The sequence below is a fragment of the Canis aureus genome, chromosome 15 (genome assembly GCF_053574225.1).
Source record: "Canis aureus isolate CA01 chromosome 15, VMU_Caureus_v.1.0, whole genome shotgun sequence".
Taxonomy (NCBI): Eukaryota; Metazoa; Chordata; class Mammalia; order Carnivora; family Canidae; genus Canis; species Canis aureus.
Genome location: NC_135625.1, coordinates 39,281,026 through 39,297,766, shown reverse-complemented (window position 1 = coordinate 39,297,766; position 16,741 = coordinate 39,281,026). Strand labels below are relative to the sequence as shown.

At 44.3% G+C, this 16,741-nt stretch overlaps 1 protein-coding gene and 1 long non-coding RNA gene across 5 annotated transcripts in view; one reads left to right on the top strand and one right to left on the bottom strand.

Moving 5' to 3' along the window:
• GOT1L1 (glutamic-oxaloacetic transaminase 1 like 1) overlaps nt 1–8,847 on the top strand; it is a 40,518-nt gene extending 31,671 nt beyond the window's left edge. For 2 of the 3 annotated variants that reach the window (XR_013352972.1, XR_013352971.1), the window contains exon 11: nt 7,037–8,581. The gene's annotated coding sequence lies outside the window, so the exon portion shown is untranslated. Of the gene's footprint in view, nt 1–7,036; nt 8,582–8,638 lie in introns of those variants that run through there. The other variant, XR_013352973.1, reaches the window with a different exon arrangement.
• Nucleotides 4,207–16,709, bottom strand: LOC144284544 (uncharacterized). Of its 2 annotated transcripts, none has more exons than XR_013352975.1 (3): nt 16,427–16,709; nt 11,834–11,991; nt 4,207–7,032 (listed from the first exon to the last, which is right to left on the bottom strand). It is a non-coding gene; the product is annotated as an uncharacterized LOC144284544 (long non-coding RNA). The 2 variants fall into 2 exon arrangements; XR_013352974.1 differs by having other exon boundaries at nt 4,207–5,820.
• Between the last annotated feature and the right edge of the window lie 32 nt (nt 16,710–16,741).

Here is a 16,741-nt window from a genome sequence, read left to right as displayed (position 1 = left end):
GAGATACAAAAGGCCTCTGTTTAGCCTCATGATCTCTCTGGATTCCTGGGAATGTCTACAGATAACCCTCCCCTCATGATTCCACTTCAATCCTTCTGCCAAACTCTTTGCTCCAATTTTCTTTCTGTGATGTTCTTGCCACTCTCCGATGCCCTTGCTCATTCAGTCCACAACTGTGGTCACTACAAGGCAAGGATGCTGTTGGGCATCATGCATGTCACAGCCTTTGATTGTTCAAGGAGGGAGCTGGGTAAATGAAACCTCCAAGGGTGGCTGTCAGTGGCTCTCAGCTTTTTCTGGGCCAGGGACCCCTTTGAGAGTCTGGAGAAAGGCAGACAATGTCTCCCAAATATATTTATATTTCCACATGCAAATACAACTTGCATACGATTCCAGGGCTCTTGGACTCAGGGAAGTCTGTCCAGCACCCGCTAAGGAGTCAGCTATTTAGCTCCTTCCTGGGCTGACTTTCACAGAGCTGCAGCTGCAGAAAAATGAGAAAACCTTAACTATTTTCTCTTTTTCTGCCTTGTCTTTGTCAGGAGGTGAAAAAAAACAAGGAACAAAACTGCTTTAAAAAACAAAAGATTTTATTTATTGAGAGAGAGGATAAGAGAGAGCGCACCAGGGGAAGAGGAGGGACGGGGGAGGGAGAGAAACAGACTCCCCACTGAGCCGGGACCTTGATGCAGGGCTTGATCCCAGGACCCTGAAATCATGACCCAAGCCAAAGGCAGATGGTTAAGCGACTAAACCACCCAGGCATCCCTAAAACTGCTTTAAGGAGAGGAGAAAGAAAAACGAAATAAACCAGTACTAAAGAGAGACTGTGGGAAATTGAGAGATGACTAAGCTAATGGATTCTATTTTATGAGCTCCATGAGGGTTCATGAGGTCACTTAAAAAAATATGTGACACAGGACAGGACGCCTGGGTGGCTCAGCGCTTGAGCGTCTGCCTTCAGCTCGGGCGTGATCCCGGAGTCCAGGATCGGTCCTCATAGGGCTCCTTGCATGGGGCCTGCTTCTCCCTCTGCCTGTGTCTCTGCCTCTCTGTGTGTCTCTCATGAATAAGTAAATAAAATCTTTTAAAAAATATATGACAATGAAGAACTTGAGATATGATAAGAGACAGGAGGGGTGGGAGCTGGGGGATGGGAACAGTGTTGAAAATGTTACCAGGGTTAAGAGGAAAAGACTTCTGGACACTGTGGATTACTTACCCCTACTGAACTATGCACTTGAAAATGTAAATTTTAGGTTATGTGTGTTTCACCACAATTTTTTTTTAAGTTATTGGGCAGCATGTCCTCCATGAGAATGTTGAGGGGTCCATCACTCTACCAGACCCTAGTGAGCCACCCTTCCTACCAGGAAGTGCAGAAGCTAGGAATAGAATTCGGGTCTAGGACCTACTTTATCAATGGTAAGCGGGTAAAACAAAAAAATTTTTAAAAATTAAAAAAAAAAGGTAAGGTTGTTGAAGGGGTGGTGGTGGGATTAGCATCAAGCTATGAGGAATTGGTGGGTTTTGACAGGGGAGGGCTGGCATGGAGGAAGGAGGCAGGGGCCATGGAGGAAAGGGCATAAAGCTGGCCTGCAGGGGTGTCCTGCCCTCCTGCTTTTTCCCAGACTCTGCAGGCCCAGTGAGGGGGCAATGTGATCCACTCCAAAGGTGAGTCTACTAGGCTCTCTCCGGTTTCCTGACTTTGGAGACAGCAGGTGGTGCTGTTGAGTAAATCTGAGAGCCTAGAAGAAGAAACCCAAACTTTGAACTTGAGAAGTTGGGCATCTCTGCCCTGGCAACTCTCCCTTCCCACTGCTGGAGCAGAGGAGGGTGTGGGAGATGGGAAACGTCTTCCTCCTTGTGCTCTGGATTGCTCCTCAGCTGGCCCTGGGAGGAGGGAGGGCTGGGACCTGTTCTCTTAGTGTTTCTCACATGCTCTGGTATCCCAAACGTCTTTGGAATGTAGCTCAGGTGAAATCCTGGGTGGTGGCCCCACCAGCAGTTGTCTGGGAGGGGTAAAAGAGATTCAGAGGCATCCTTACACACCCCTCCCTGGCCAGGCCCAGCTCAGGGTAGCTTCCATGGCTTTGCCTGCACCTCCTGCTCCCAGGAGCACCCCCCCCCACGTCCCCCTCTCTCCTTAGAAAGCTCAGACTACTCTGAGAAGTCTAGTCTTACTCCACAGTAAAACAGACCAAACACTTGGGAACCTCTCCTTAATTGTAGTTTTAAATTTGGGGCTTTTATCTAGCGAGCTCAAGTTCTAGAAAGCCTCCATAGCTGGTGAACTGGGTGCTTTGCGCTGGATTAGGGCATTGGATTAGGTAGGAGTCCTCCTTCTGTCCAGTGAATCTGGATTTGATTGTGTTGCTGGGCTTTGTCCCCAACAATGATAGGATCCTAGGGAATGCAAACACAACACTGGTTTGACAGCTTCAGCAAGTTTTAAAAAGCCCAACACACCAAAGCCCAGTGTGCCTCTGGAACTCCACGGCTTGCCTGTCTCACTCTTGACACACTTTTGTGTCCCTGTCCTTGTTTTTCCTCTGCCTCACCTTTCTCTTGGTGTTCTAATTTATGCTGTTGTACTTCACTTACGTGACTTTGTAAACAGCTTTAAATCTTGAGACAGGTCAGGGTACAAATAAATAGGAAGAAAAACACCACTCTGAAAGGTCAGATGTTTTGATATTGGCTAAACCTTGTGCTAATGTAGGAAAATGACTATACCCCTTAGTGACCATAACATCCAGAATCTTCCACAACTCACAATAGCGGAAGGATCTATCTCCTCATGGAAAAAGGGGACAGGACCGCAGACTTGACTTTTGACTCCTGGCATTCCCAGTGCCTACCCCCCTGGGCATCTTGCTAGGGTTGCTGCTGTTGTGGCCAAGCTTTAGGGTGGGGTGAGGGCTGGGGACGCTGTGCCCCTTCAACCATTTGCTACTGTGGACTCATGACCTTTCCCTTACTCCCTGCAGAGCTCTAAACTCATAAGAGCAGAGCATTTGAAATGACTTCTAAAAAGACTATTAGATGAGCAAAACGTAAGCAGAAAATAACATGAAACTAGGTCATCTAAGCGACAGCTCATGATACTTTATTTTCCATGATACACTACATGGTGACTTCAGCATTCATCTGAGAGCTAATTGACCCAGTGGTCATATTCTTATACAAGCTACAAACCTAAATAGTTCTCAAACTGCAGGACCTCATGTTCCCCTTAACAGGGTGGTCCTTCTAGCACCCCTTTCTAGAGCAACTTTCAAATCAAATGCCTCAAAACTTCCAGCACCAACCTCGGCTTTCGTTTTAACTCACACATTCCCCCTGCCCCCCTGCAATCTTAGAAGATCAATGTAGCCATACCAAATACTTAGAAATATTTCCTGTCTTCTCTGAGGTATTTCAATCTAAGGTTTGTGGTCAGAGGGATCTAAGTGTTGAAAAGCCATTTTTTACCATCAAATTGCATTTCAAAGGATCTTGGAGATGTAAGAGACCATAGAGACCATTTATTGCCATTCGTACAGAGAAATGGGTGGAAGTGATAAATGACTTGCTGATGGTCCCAGAGCTAAAAAGTCTAAACAAAGATTTCTGCCTATTGATACCCAGACCACTCTTTTTCTCACTGCGCTACCCAGATTGGCCTCTGCACATCTATGTAGAAATGTAATTGTGACGGGGACTTTCTTTACAGAAGTAGATATACATAGATGCAAATACATTCACACATAGACACATGCAAGTAATAGATTTAGGAATTAGGGGTACCTGGGTGGCTCAGTGATTGAGAGTCTGCCTTCAGCTCAGGTTGTGATCCTGGGGTCCTAGGATAGAGTCCCGCATCAGGCTCCCACTGGGGAGCCTGCTTCTCCCTCTGCCTATGTCTGTCTTTGTGTGCCTCTCATGAATAAATAAAATCTTTTTAAAAAAGGAATTAAAGTAATAGAGGCATGATTATGCTATGTGGACAATTTTAGCTGTTTGTGAGGAGTGTCTTAAGGTATGCACAGATGTAAATCTGGACACCTAATGAATGAATGAATGAATGAGTATGAGGGAAAAAATTTAATTTTATCCATTGAATGCAGAACTCTAGGGCAAATGATGGAATTTAGGCAAGGTCTTACTCTCTAGAGGTTCATGAAGGATAGACATAGGCTCAAATAATTTTAATATAAAGCCGACTTTGATCATCACTGTCACAATTTAATAAGGAGCTAAGGATCACTATAGATGAAAAAACTAGTAACACAAACAAGGAAACTTATAAGTACAAGCAAATTACATGTGTGCAGATATGAAGCAACTGTCTATTCACATATGTGTCATTTTTTCAGTGTATTGTAAGTATCCAGTAAGCAATGATGCTGTCATTTGGGGTGAATTCCTGTACAAGTTCTGTTTGGCTTTATGTGCACAATGATACTTCATGGTGTGTCTCTTATCTCTTGCTTTGCCTCTAAGTCCAATAAAGAAAATACACTTATATTTCCAGGCCAGACCTCTCCTCTGAGCTCCCAACTTATATTTCCAACACTCTGTTCATCCTGTTGGGTGTCTCAAAAGTACCCAAAGCTCCACATGTCCAAAATAACACCTGATTCTTCTTCCAGGATTCCCTATCTCAGTGAATGGCATCATTGTCCACTTAGGTATGAAAGCCAGAAACCTGGAGCGAGAACATAATCTCCCTAAGGGCAGGGATCCGGCCTGTCTTGTTTTCTGCTGTGTCTTCATGACCTAGAACAGTCCATGGCACACACTGAGTACTGATTATGTCCTGTGGAATTACTGTTTGCAATCTCTGGATTGCATTCGTTTTCCCCCATCTCCACCATTACTGTTCAGTCCAGGCTCCCATAACCTCTCATTGGCACTATAGCAATAGCCTCTTGACTAACCTCTCTGCTTTCATGCTCAGCTTTATTTCTATATATCTTCCAGTGTAGCCAGTGATCTTTTCAAAAACAAATCTGAATCTGAGACAGGCGCTCTTGCTGTGGCCTCTGAGGTCATACGTGGTATGTATCTATGGCTCTTATAGCCTCATCTCATATCATGATCATCTTGGCTTTTTAGATCCAGCCAGACTGGCCTCTTAGACATTCAGCCTTTTTTTTTTTTTTTTTTTACAGTGCCTATCATCACTTGCTCTGTCTAGCCACAGGGTCTTTGCACTTATTGCTTTCTCTACTGGGACCATTCTTCTCCATTCTTCTCCTCTTCATCCACTTAATTTCTGCTCATCCTCCTGATGTCACTCTCAGAGCTTAGAGAACTAGTTCGTGTAGGTCATGATGTCAAATGTATTTGGCAGAAAAGTCATAGTCAAAATAACTTGAAAAATACTGAAAAGAGATAGCTCCATAGCACTTGTCATTGTTCAATTTTTACATTTGTTTGTATAATTATTTTCTGTATGAAACTTTCCACAACTTGTAAGAAGTTTTTGTCTGTCTTCCTATGTGAAGTCAAGGATCTAGTCAAGGACCATTAAAATATAAGTCATTTCGTTCTTCATGTGTTTTTGCAAAGCACCATTAAATATATGTACCTGTATTCTTTTTTTTTTCTATCAGATACAAATCCTCAGAAGATTACTAGTGTTTGATAAAAATATCCTGGGATGTTATCATCTCAGTGAGGTCCTCCTTAGTTCATGAAAGCCCTGGAGACAGGGTATGGACTTTTAGAAGATATTGCCTTTGCCTGTGATATCAGGATTTAATAAAATCAAACGAAGAAGGGCTTATCCAGGTTATCTTCTCCAATGTATATCTTTTCTTTTCTTGAAAGTTCCTGAAATCAGTAAGTTGATAGGATCTTAAGATGGTTAGAATCACTCAGACACACTAGATGTCTCCAACAGATCCTGTAAATATAGGAACTTATATATGATAAGGAAGCATTATAAATCCAATTAGGGAAGGGTCAGTTTATTCAACAACTTATTTTTTAATACTTAATTAGCGGCTTGTGAGAAAAAGTAAAATTTATCTTTGAACCATGTCACATACCAGTATAAGTTTCAGAAAGATAAACATGCAAAATGGTAAAAACTCAAGCCAAAAAAGGCTATATGAAAACCTAAGTGAATATATACCTCATATCCAGGGGGAGGAAGACATTCTCAGCTTAAGGGCAAAGGAAAACATTGTTCTTACCTCCTCAAAGGAAAATGTTTGACCACATAAAAATGAAAAATGACCAAATTAAAAGGTAAACAACAAAGTGGAGAAACAATAGATTATCAGAAACTATACAAAGAGTCAATGTTTATAGTACATCAGGAGGTTTATAAATTAGTAAACTAGTGCCAAGACCCCAGTGAAGAAATTGGACAAAGATAAGAACAGACATTTCATGTGTAAAATATGATTGACACATGAAAAAATATTCAACCTTACCAGAAATCAAAGAAATGCAAATTACACGTTTTGCAATTGCATAAATGCAAAAATCACTGTTTTATTCTATCAAATTAACAGAAATAAAAAGTACATAGTACACACTATTAGAGAAGTATAGGGGAAATCACTTTTCCAATACATTGCCGGGGGGAGTGATGTCATTATGTATAACGAATATTACAAGTGTTCACAGCTTTTGACTTACTTCTCAGAATATATCATCAGGAAATGTGTTGAGGAAATAAATCTAAATATGGGCAGTGCTTTATGCACAAGGATTTTTATGGAAATATTATTTATAGCATCATATTTAATAATAGGGAGATCATTAAAAAAACTAGTGGACACTGACATGATGAAATTAGATAACCTTTGGAAATTAAGTATATGAAATTTTCCAATAAAATAAGAAACAGTGGGGAAAAATAGCATAATAGAAGTGTGTATACACTCTAATCTCAACTGCATGTAAAGACAAGCGTGCATAGAAAAAACATGTTTTCCTGTCATTATTTTTCCAAGGTAGAAGATAAGTGTTTTTTTTTTTTTTCTACTTGTCTTTGTTTTCTGGATTTCCCAGGAACCAATCCTTGCTTCTTTCCTAGGTGGAAACAGAGGCAATGCCATAAAAAACAAATCCAGTATTGACACATACTATAACTTGGTTGAACCTTGAAAAACCTGAACCTGAGTGAAAGAAGCCAGACACAAGAGGCCACAGATAGTATGATTCCATTTATATGAAATCTCCAGAAAAGGCAAATCTGTAAAGGCAGAAAGCAGATTCGTGATGGCCAGAGGCTGGGCAGGAGGTACGGGCACTGATTCCTCACAGGCATGGAGCTTCATTCTTGGGTGATGGAAATGTTTTGGAATTAAATGATGGTGATGGTTGCACAACATGGTGGAGATCCTAAAAACCACTGCACTACACACTTTAAGATGGTGAATTTTTGGTTATGTGAATAATATCTCAAATAAACAAACAAACAAACAAAAGCTTGGTATTTAAAAAAGTAAAACTGAAAGATTTAGGTTAAGAATTTAAGAGTCCATTTTCAAAGGGTCATCTCTTTGCATTCTCAAGGGAGCCCTCTTTTTCTAGGGCCTCAGGGACCTCACTGGCTGGTGTGGATGTCAGAGAAGAAGAGAGGGAGAATGAACTAGAAGGACCAGTCATGGCTCTGTGTCTTTAAGATTTTATTTTTAAGTAATCTCTACACCCAAAGTGGGGCTTGAATTTACAACCCTGAGATAAAGAGTCACATGCTCTGCTGACTGAGCCAGCCAGGCACCTCAGGATCAGAGAGGTTTTACAAATTATGAATGGCTATTTAAAAAATGAAAATGTAAAGTGAACCTGTTTATAGTAGCATCAAGAATACCAAATACCTAGGAATAAATCTGACAAAAGATGTACAAGACCTGCGTAGAAAACTACAAACACTGAGAGAAATTACATTTAAAAAGGATCTATCTTGCTCACTCTCTGGAATATTCAATAGTGTAAAGATGTGAAATTTCCCCAAATTGACCTGTGAATTCAATGCAATCTCAATCAAAATTTGAGCAAGTTTTTGTTGTTGCTTTGTTGTGTCTTGTTGTGTTTTAGAAATGAACAAGTTGATTCTAAAATGAATATGAAAATGCAAAGGACTGAGAATAACCAAGAAATCTCAGTGGATGAAGGACAAAGCTGAAAGCTTTACATTAGAAGATATCGAGAAGTATTAGAAAGCTATAATAATTAAGACAGTGTGGCTTTGGCTCAAAAACAGACCAGTTGACCAAAGGGCCAGAATAGAGGTCAGAAACAAACCCACAAATAACCGTGGCAATAGAGAGCTGGTGGGGGAAAGCTAAGTTTTTTTCAATAAATGGCGCTGGGTCTATGGGATATATTTGTGAAACACCAAAAGAATCTTGATTCCTATCTGATACTATATGGTTGGAAAAATTTATGCTTCCATGGAAAACTGCATTTTTGTAGCAGAGCCTCTGGGTTATCTGATGGTGATTTTATGGCCACTATTTTATAACTCTATAAGTTGTAGATAGCACAGAAAAATTCATGAAAATAAATTCTGTCTGGTTGAGGGACAACATCCCCTCCACTCCTGTGAAAAACTTATTCTGCCTTAAATTGCATATTCATTTCAATATTCTTGAATTATAAATGTGTCTGTTCTTTGGACTCTTTTTTTAAGATTGTTTATTTATTCATGAGAGACAGAGATAGAGAGAGAGAGGCAGAGACACAGGCAGAGGGAGAAGCAGGCTCCACGCAGGGAGCCCGACGTGGGACTCGATCCCTGGTCTCCAGGATCACGCCCCGGCCCGAAGGTGGCGCTAAACCTCTGAGCCACCCGGGCTGCCCTGGACTCCGTTTTGAACAGGTTGAATCACCTTGCCAGTTTTACTTCCTAATAAGTGAAATAAAATTTTAACATGTGTTCATTTTTATATCTGTATGAGAGTCGTGATTTTATCTTTTAAATGAATTATCTCTCAATAATACGTACAAATTAATTTCAGATGGATTGCTAACCTAAATGTGAAAGGTAAAACAATCAAGCTCCCAGAAGATTATAAAGGAGAATATATTCATTACTTTGGGGCAGCAAAGATTTCTTAAATAGGACACAAAAGCACTACTCATAAAAGAAAAGATGAATAACTCAAATTTCATTTAAACAGTACTTTTTGGGCAGCCTGGGTGGCCCAGCGGTTTAGCGCCGCCTTCAGCCCAGGGCCTGATCCTGGAGACCGGGGATCGAGTCCCACGTCGGGCTCCCTGCGTGGAGCCTGCTTCTCCCTCTGCCTGTGTGTCTGCCTCTCTCTCTCTCTCTCCCTATGTCTCTCATGAATAAATAAATAAAATCTTAAAAAAACTAAGTACTTTTCACCCAGGAATGCCACTGAGAATGAAAAGGCAAGCCACAGAGTGGGAGAAGATATTTGCAATGCATTTTTTGGACAAAGCTATTTAATATATATATAGAAATTATATATATTATAGAAACTATATCATATATAATACAAATATATAAGTATTACAAATCAGTAAGAAGCTAGACAACAGAAAATAAAAATGTACAAAAGACCCGAATAACACATTACAAAAGACCATATCCAAATGGCCAATAAACAAGTGCCCAACCCCATTAGTCATCAGGGAAATACAAATTAAAACCACTGCACATCTACCAGAAGGGCAAAATACAAAAGATTGACAATGCCAATGTTGACAAAAATGTGGAGAAACTGGATCTCTCCAACACACCTGGTGGGAGTATAAATTGGTATAACTGCTTTGAAAAATTATTTGGTAATATCTCTTAGTGCTAAACATATGCCCAACCCTATGATCCAGCAATTTCATTCTTAGGTGTGTGTGCGTAGGTTTGTGTATATGTATATGCACAAAAAGACATGAGAATGTACGGCAATTTTTAAAATAGCTCTGTGGGGTTTTTTTTTGTTTTTTTGTTTTTGGTCAACCACAAACTCAGTGGCTTAAAACAGTAATTAGTTCTTTCAGTGTCAGTTCTGGAGGTCAGAAGTCTGAAATCACGGCGTTGGGGCTGCACTCCTTGCAGAGGCTATAGGGGAGATTCTGCTCCTTGTCTCTTCCAGCTTCTCGTGGTTTGTGAATCCATTACTTCAACCCTTGCCTCCTTCTCATGGCCCTGTCCTCTTCTGTGTAATCCCTCTGACTCATTCCTTTAAGGATGCCTGTGATTGGATCTAGGGCTACTTGGACGATCCAGGATGCTCTCCTCATCTCAAGATCCTTAATTACATTTGCAAAAACTCACTTTCTTTCTTTCTTTCTTTTTTAAACATCTATTTATTTGAGAGAAGGCGGAAGGAACAGAGAGGGGAAAGAATCTTCAAGCAGACTTCTCGCTGAGCACAGAGCCCCAGTATGGGGTTCAGTCTCACAGCCCCAGAGATCATAATGTGAGCCAAAACCAAGAGTCAGACACTTAATCGACTGAGTCACCCAGGCCCCCCTGCAAACACTTGATTTCTAAACAAGTAGCATTCACAGGTTCCAGGGATTAGGATGTGCATATATTTTGGGGGAGTGGGGGGCATCATGCAGCCCTTTACAAGCCTCAAACTAGAAACAACCTAAATGTCTATAAACTGTAGAATGAAAATAGTGATAGATTACTATGAAACAATCAAGATGAACACATTACTGCTACACAAACACCATTGGTGATTCTTATAATACTGAGTGAAAGGAGCCAGACCCCAGATAAATATCTGATGTAATATTCAGTCATATAATGCTCAAAAATAGCAAGACTAGGGGCACCTGGGTGGGTCAGTTGATTAAGCATCTGCCTTTGGCTCCGTCATGTATCCAGGGTCCTGAGATTAAGCCCTCCACGTCATTGGACCCCCTGCCCAAGGGGGAGTCTGCTTCTCCCTCTGCCCTTCCTCCCATCCCAGCTCATCCTTGCTCTCTTGCTCCCTCTCTCTCTCTTAAGTAAATGGATAAAATCTTTTTTAAAAAACCAGCAAGACTAATCTAGAGGATAGAAGCTGGGATGGTGGTTGCTATCCTATGGAAAGACGGGGGCCCGTGACCAGGAGGGATGCAAGCATGGTTTCTGCATGTGCCAATACTGCTCTATTTCCTGATCTGGGTGGTGAAGACTCACCACACCAAACACTTCCGTGTGCCTTTTTGCAGATAATGTTTATAGGAAATTTTCCTCTTCACCTTCTTCACACATTTTCTTCTATTTTCTGTACATATTAGATTTCAATACCTGTGTTTATTAAAAACTATGAATGATCATTAACAACATTTTCTTTCTCATTATGGGTTAGGTGCTACCATCTCTCAGGAATGTCTGTTTTGGGGACACATATATATTTTTTTAGTCTAATGAGTTTTGACAAAAACTTAAATTGGGGGACCCAGTGGTGCTACAGAATGTACTGTTTTGTAATTCATTCCCAAACTGCTCTATAAGCCCTTAGCATCAATAGCTTTCCTGGCTGAGGCGTCTCCCAAACTTGGCAGTACAGGTGGTTGGGATGGCAAATGTTACTCCGAGGTGAATGATTAGACTTAGGAAAAGGATTTAGGATTAGGAAGAGTGTTATAGATCCTAGGAGAGGTAAGAAATAGCACTTCCTGAAGACGGGCAGTAATTCGTCAGAGGGATGATAAGGGTGGGTAAGAAGAGGATACTTAAAGGTAGAGCCTAGTTTGAACCTGGGTTGCCTCCTTGAGGGGACCCCTAGGTAAGGAGTCTTATTCTGGCTGTGGTCAGTCCACCCGCACCCCAGCCTTGGAATTGGTGAATTGTCAAACACTGGGCTTGCCTTGAGACTTCCAGGGCTATATTATAATTCCTTAGGCTCAAAAGTCAACATACCCATCAGCCTTGTACCATGTGCTGTGGCGTCCAAAAGGAAGAGAAGGGGGGTGGTGGAGCTGCTTGAAATACCTCTTGGCCAGCTCTGCCTCTGCAGGTCTGTGTCCGGGGGCCCCAGCAGTTGAGACAGTGGAGGCTCATGGCTTACATGGAAGAGGCTGGAAGGAGAACAAGACCCTGAGGGGGTAGCTCCAATGGGACGATTCAAGAAGGAATAAATGCCTCAGAACTTCTGCTTTCTTCTTGTATGTCATGAAACCGATTCTGGAAAGGTGAAGGCTTGCATCTATGATGAACACATATTTCTTTTATAATCAGAAACAATAAATCTGTATTTTTGAAAGATGGTTATATCGGGTAGTGCTAAAAGTGGCCGTGACTGGAGGGAGACTGAAGGGTTCAAAGTCATCTATGCCTCTCTACTTAATCTGACCTGCCTTCTGTTGGCAAGACTTTGGGAGAGCCAGAAATAGTGAGGACCACATTTCCTGCCTTTGGGATGCTTACAGGCCAATAAAACCAGTGCTGAATCTGAGTATAAGAAATAAGCTAGGAAACTCAAAGCAGGGCAACTGGGTGGCTCCGTTAGGCGCCTGCCTTCAGCTCAGGTCATGATCTCAGGGTCCTGGGACTGAACCCCACATCAGGCTCCCTGCTTGGTGGGGGGAGGGGGGGCTGTTTCTCCCTCTCCCTCTGTGCTTGCTCTCTCTCAAATAAATAAAATCTTAAAAAAAAAAAAGAAATCAGAAGCAATTCTAAATGGGAGAGGCACAGGGGAAGGCTTAGTAAAGAAAGGGGAGGTAAGGGACCCACAATCTCTCTCTACAGTCTATAAGACTGTAGTTGTAAGACTCAAGGGCTTTCCGTGAAGAAACTTGGCAAATTTTGTATTATCTACGATGCAAATTTTGTTAAACAAAGTAATAGGGGCAAAGGGGGAAACGTAGCCATTTGCTTTTGAGACCATCCTTTGTCCTGTGTGGCTATAGTTGTTTCGTTTTGTTTAGTTTTTTGTTTTTAGATTTATTTGAAAGTCTGAGAGAGAATGTGCACGTGTGGTGGAGGAGGTGCAGGGGAAAAGAATCTGCAGCAGACTCCCCACTGATCGTGGAGCCCATCACCAGGCTCGATCCCCCAATCCATGAGATCAGGACTTGAGCAGAAACCAGGAATTGGATGCTTAACCAACTGAGCTACCCAGACACCCCAGTGTGGCTATAGTTTTAACTTCCACATTGCCACACCCCCTGGGGCAATGGAAAGAGAGCCTGGTGTTGGGGGCTTGCTCCCCTGGCTCGTGATCCCTGAGGCAGAAGCCCCCTAGCACCCAGAGCCGACATCTGGAAAGTAGTCTCCTTGGTCAGCCAAGTGGGTGAGAGTCTGAGGCAGCTGGACCTGGGGAAGCCAGAAGGCTGTTTACCAAGGGCTCCAGTGAATGAGTCATGTGTGTGGACGTTTGTCACCACACCCCAGAGTGCAAGGCAAAGGAGAAAGACAAGCAACCATTACCAGCCTCTTTCTTCTCCTCCCTTAGGACAGCACACTAGTCCATTCCGAGTCCCCAGAGGTGATTTTTTTTTAGAGAGAGTGAGAGAGAGAGAGAGAGCACGAACGAGCAGGGGGAGAAGGATAAGCAGACTCACACTGAGTGTGGAGCCTCATGCAGGGCTTGATCTCATGACTCTGAGATCATGACCTGAGCTGAAACCAAGAGTCAGAGGCTTAACTGAATGAGCCACCCACGTGTCCCCTCTGCCCGGGGTGGGGGTGTCTGTTGGTTAGATCTCTTGCAGTTGGGGGTGTACTGAGGAGCAGCGGGCAGGAGTGATTGGCAGTGGTAGGGTGGCAAACATCTCTCATTCTGCTTGCCCTTCCTCCCCACTCCCAGCACGGCTCTATACTATGTCTTTTCCTGGGAGACTTCTTGGTTGCTCCTAACAGCAAATCTGCACTGGTCATCTAACTGCACAGCTGGTGTCTGGGAGTCCAGGCACACTCTACTGCTTTGGGAGGAGGCGAGGTGGCTAATCTGTCCAGTCCAACCTGCCAGGCACCTTGCCCACGTGCTCAGGGCCAACAGAAACTCTTCTCCTCTTTCAGTCAGGGCTAGAGGCGGGCCAGTGAGAGGAATGAGAAGTCAACTCACCACACCCTGGCTGTAGGAGGTGTTTATAAACACTTCTGGAATGCAGTGAACCTGCGAGGGGTCAGCTGCCCCAGGACGGCCTGGCCTGTGGGAGAGGGTGGAAGGGATGCCCAGGTGGATTCTGCTGAGGGCAGGTGGGGAACAGGGCACAGTGGAGCACCAGCCCTCTCGTGGTCCTTGTCATTGCACCTGCACACCTCCCATCCTGGACTGTAGGGCTATAAAATTGGAAGACAACAGACTTACTCCCGGGGGGTCAGCAAATGAGTTTTGAGGGACAAAGAGCTCTGGCTGGAGGAAGGGAGAAAACAGCCACCAAGCCATTTAGCATCAAGTACATCCTGTGCTCTAGCTCCTGGCTTCTCTCTACCCTGACGTATTTCCAATTCCTGCCTCTCATGAGCCCCACTCCTCTGAGTTAACCTCTGCAAGTGTCCAGTGTCTGGAAGGATCTTGATTTCCTGTGGGTGGTGGAACAGCCTTTCCCTCCCCCAATCTACAACCTCTGCTTTAACCTTAGAGCCTATATGTGTTTGACAGAAACCCAAACACATGAGGTCACAAGGTATTATAGTTTTTCCTTCCCCCTTGTTCCCTTCCTTTGTCCTCTCATCCTTTCCATGAATGGAAGGGATGCTTTGGGTCATACTCCGCCTATGAGGCTGACCAGCTGGCTTTCAATCCTTGCTATCTTCACTGTGGGGCAGCATGAACAATGTGAGTGTGGGGGAGGACAGGAGATGAGAGCTGAAAAACTTCACTCACAGGGGATCAGTCTTGACCCCAAATCTTGGACTCTGTCCAGCAGGGAGGTAGTGGAGCAGTGCACAGGTAGGAAAACCAGGAGGGGAATAAGTGCCTTATTGACTACAGTTCCAACTTGGAACAGACTCCAAGGATGGATAAGTGGTAGAGTGGGGCCAGAGGCAGATAGTCCCCAGGTGAAAATGAAGGCATCTAGCTCTGACCCCCCACCCCAATACTGGCTGCTGGGCTACTTTTGCTCACACCTGCCTTACAGCATGAAGCACAGCCTCATCACACCACTGCTCAAAATCCTCTGAGGGCTGGCTCACCCTGGCCTAACGCTGTGGCATAAACCCCTTAGCCTGGTGTTCATGAGCTACGTGATCTAGGCCCACCTACCTTGGCTGTCTTATCCCTACCATCCACCCACAGTGCCCTCCAAAGATATCCCACATTCTGGCCCCCAATGGGGTGCTCCTAACCCCTGAACATGCTGGGAACTCTCCGGCTCCTATATCTGCTTAGACTGTTCTGTTCTCTCTCCCTTGAAATGCTCTTCCCCCACACCACCCCCTCTCTGCCTGTCAAATCTGGTATATGCTTTACTTTAGGGCTCAGCTCAATGTCTTCATAAAAATCCACCTGCTTAGAGAAATCACTCCAACCTCAAAACCCCCAAAGCATTTTGTTAGTGTAGGATTTCCGTTATAGCATTTGTCATGATGTGCCTCAGAACTGGATCTTGTTTTAGGGCTTTGTGCCCTCTGTAGCTCCTAGCACATACTGGGTACCAAGTAAGTTCTCAATATATTTTTATGGTAATGAATGGGGCCATGAGGTTGAATGACATCAACAGATGGTCAAGATACGGAAATGGCAACAAAATAACAGAGCTCTGCTAGGCTTTTCCATCACTTACCTGTCTGGTGCCTCCTTTTTATCACCATTGCATATTTACAATGTATGGAATAGGTCTTTCCCGCATGGTAGCCACCCTCAGTTGCAAACCTGAGGCATAATGCATCTTGTAATGTCCTCCAGGGTAAAAGGTAACACTGTGTGCTCCTGGTTGGCCAGAATAAACTGCACACTCTCTCTTCACTTCCACAGCACTTCCTGAGCACTTGGGGTGCATGTACCCAGGTTTCTGCCGGGGGGCTATGGAAGAGACACCTTAACCAAGTCACCACCTGGTCCCCCTGGAAGCAAAACCATGGGGGGAAATGTGAGTGAAGTCCTGCAGTCAGCAGGACCTGGGAATGAAGGGAAACTGCCCATCCAAGGGACATCTGGAAGAAGGAAGTGAATGACTGGAAGCCCCCAGGGATAAAGGGCAGGGAAGAGACTCTGGGCTACTGGAGCAAGGGTGGCCCTCTGGTCTCCAGATGTCCGGGTTTGGCAACCCTATCTTCAGTTCCTCCTTTATTCCTCTTCCCTAATTTACCCTTTCAGCCTCACCTTATTTGGTGAGAGCAGAGCAAAGTAGGACACTCCCACAGCACCTCATCACCGGCCCCCTTCCCTCTCACCTTCCCCTTTTCAGGCCCTCAAAGGATCCTCCTCCTTCCGCCACCCATCTGCACCCTCCCAGCTCCCGCAGTCCCCCGGAGCAAACCACGGGCTGGCCCAGATCAAAAGAGCAGCGACTGTGGGATCGCGCTCACTGTCACCTTCATGGCACCTCCTGATCCAGAACTCACCATGTGCCGGGCTACGTTATCATTTTTAAAGCAGTTGCACGAGGTGATGGTTATCTCACTTTATGGGTGAGGACACTGAGACCAAAAGATGAGAAGCAATGCATGCCGAGTCACACGCCCGCCCGTTGGCGGGGCCAGCCTGGAAGCGAGGTCGGGCTCGTGCGACCTGGTCCCGTACCAGCACCTCTCGCTCCAGTATCCCCCGAGCCCCCGCTCCCGGCCCCCGCCCGGGACTCGCGGGCCTGAGCCGTAGAGGCCGGGTGGGGAGCGGCAGGTGAGGCGGGGCGGCGGGGGCGGGGCGGGGCGGGGCGGCCC